Source organism: Sinocyclocheilus rhinocerous, unplaced genomic scaffold, assembly GCF_001515625.1.
Source record: "Sinocyclocheilus rhinocerous isolate Xijiao unplaced genomic scaffold, SAMN03320098_v1.1 scaffold780, whole genome shotgun sequence".
NCBI lineage: Eukaryota > Metazoa > Chordata > Actinopteri > Cypriniformes > Cyprinidae > Sinocyclocheilus > Sinocyclocheilus rhinocerous.
This window is the reverse complement of record NW_015654937.1, coordinates 982629-985443: the sequence shown is the minus strand read 5'-3', so window position 1 is coordinate 985443 and position 2815 is coordinate 982629. Positions and strand designations below refer to the sequence as shown.

The 2815-nt window shown below is 36.6% G+C and overlaps 1 protein-coding gene across 1 annotated transcript in view; it reads right to left on the bottom strand.

The window, feature by feature from the left end:
- The window catches only part of sft2d1 (SFT2 domain containing 1), a 37574-nt gene that overhangs the window by 30039 nt on the left and 4720 nt on the right, over positions 1 to 2815 (bottom strand). The gene's annotated exons all lie outside the window — the stretch shown is intronic.

Below are 2815 nucleotides of genomic sequence, written 5' to 3'. Positions count from 1 at the left end.
GTGTTTTTTTAACTTTAAACCGCATAAACACATTTCATTACACCAAATACACAAAATAATGTTCTTTTTAGCAGCATCATATGACCCCTTTAAAATTTCACTGAGATTCAACTGGTCAGGTTAGATCAAGCAAAATGCATTTAGTTATTGTGAAAATTGTAGACAATTGTACTTTTTTGTACGTAACTGTACTTTCCAAAACACATGCAATTTGCCTAAATTAATACGAAATTTAGATCTGGTGTGAACAAGAAATTAACTGTTCAGAGATCTGAACTTACTGTTTTGATGAGAAAAAAAAAATCTCAACCAAGCCAAATTGATTTAGAAAAACTTCAAATATGCAAAATAATGATATTTAATCATTTTAGCTTATTTACTAGCTTAGTCAGAATTTTGAATAGTACAGTAGAATAGACTGACTAAAATGAACGAAAAACATCTGTCAATGAAGGTTCGTCTGATGTCTAGGGAACTAAACAGGCAAATTAAAAACACATTAAAATCATTGTGATATAACATATGATGTTCCTTAATTTTATCACAAGGAAAATCATCACACATATTTATTATCATGAATATTACCAAGCTCTTGGTAGTAGCTACGGATTTTAAATCTCCCGCCCTTAAAAAAAAGTTAATGCTTAGATAGGTGTCGTATTCCCATAGGTTGATGGGGATCAGCTGAGAGTCAGCTGATGCGAGCCTGACTAACGTGACCTGAGAACTAACGCTACGCTTGATATTGTATAATAAATATACATCATGGTATTAATCCACTAACTACAGCTCAGTTCAGATCAACAGGTCTTCTGAATGTAAATGCAGAGTTGTAAATAAACATCATGATCTGCATCAGTCTGGGTCTCTAAATGAAGTTTCCCCGATGCTACCTGCTAAATATGTCACGCCAGTAGGTTTCCAAATCGCTACCATGACCAGAAAACAATGTTGTGTGAATTTAAAGCAGGTAACCCAGACAGCATGACCCTTCACTCTAAAGACTTCACCTCTGCAGCTCTGTCAGGACAAGTCTGTGATTAAGGACAGTCTGGTTACTAATCAAACCTGATCAAATCTCTACTGAAGTGGCCGAATGGCTCAGTTTAATGATTTCTCACAGGGCTGAGTTCTTCAAAGTGAAAAGCGGTCTCCGGATATGCAGAGGTGCAGTCTTGGAGAATGCCAGGGGAATTCTTCTGGGTCATTTTTCCATCTCACTGCCCTGGTTACTAACTGGGTCTCTTCCTGGTTCCTGCATCATGGTTGGAAATAAGTGACCGCGAGCCTTCTATGACACAGCGATGTCTTGCTTTTCTGGAATTTTTTTCCAGGTAGCATTTCACCCCAAAATCAAAGAAAATTATATTTCATTTTTTTTATTCATGACATTACAACTGCTGACAGCAGGCATAGTGTGAACTATCATGAGCAGTAGGAATCATCTGGCCTTGATGAACTTTGTTCCATTCTCAACTCGTCACGCAAGAAGACCAGGATTCTTTCTCAGTGCTTTATATCTTTCCTGTAGGTAATAAAAGTTAATGACACCTGTCACTACCACTGAAAAATGAAACATCAACTGATTAAACACTAGACCATGCAGAGAAAATTCAATCATCCATTTAATATATTGTATCGATTACCGAGACTGCTCAGCCTGCTGGTGATTTCAGACAACCAGACAGACCCGTTTCAGTTTTTGAGAACAGAACATCTTGCCACATGGCAACCCAGTAACACTGTAAGAGGAGGAGAACAAACTTCTAAGCCTTGCTTAAAAGACAATGCATGTCAATGGGAGCCAGAGAACATTTGTGAATGGAAGTTACAAGACTTTGACAACTTGAAAAAGAGTGTTATATTGCCATCCTCTGAGCCGGTGCATTGACAAAGCACAAAGTTATAAAACCACACCAACTAATCCTGTCAGCCTCTTTATGCAATCATGCCTTCATGTTCCTGACATGGAACAAAGACATTAACAAATTCCTGAAGTCCAGGTCCATTTTAGGACAACTGAGGCCACTTAGGGTGAGTGGCAGTTGATGATTTGGTCTTCTGCTCCCACAAAATGGAAAAATAAATGGCAAAAAATAAAAAATACAGCTTCTATAGCTGATCTGAGCAATGCAAGCACATCAGGAAAACAGATACGTGTCTGCCAAATGCATAACATATAAAACGTACAATAATGCCCAAATGTCAAAGACAAATTTCTTTATATAGTGCTTTTCAGAATACATATTCAGGGTTCCTACACGTTCTATTTCAAATTTTCCAGACTTAAATTTTCAGACTTTTTTGAGTTTTCAGACCATATTTCAAAAACAAAGGATTTAGCGTGTAAAGATTATAGGTTTAAATTCACAATACTGAATTCACAATCTGATACTCTCACAATACTATAAATATTGTTGTCACAGTACCAAAATATCAGTTGTCTGTACCAGTAGCAGTAATCTCACGGTTCTCTGTACCATAGCAAAAACTACTGGAACTATTAGGGATAAATAAATAAATAGTTAATTATTAGTGCTAATACAAATAATAATAATAATAATAATAATAATACATTAACACAGCATGTAGCCTTAAAGGCACAATATGTAATTTTTTTGTCACTAGAGGGCGCGTATTCAAAACAAACAAAGAAACAAAGGCGTAGTTAGATGACTCCGTGACTGAGTGTGGAATCATGGGAGTTGTTATCTTCATCCCCACAGCCGATGCAATCCGATGGGACTCGGGCAGAAATCATGTTCATGGATGAGCTAATGTATTAAAGATTTATTAACGTCGTAGTATGAAGCAG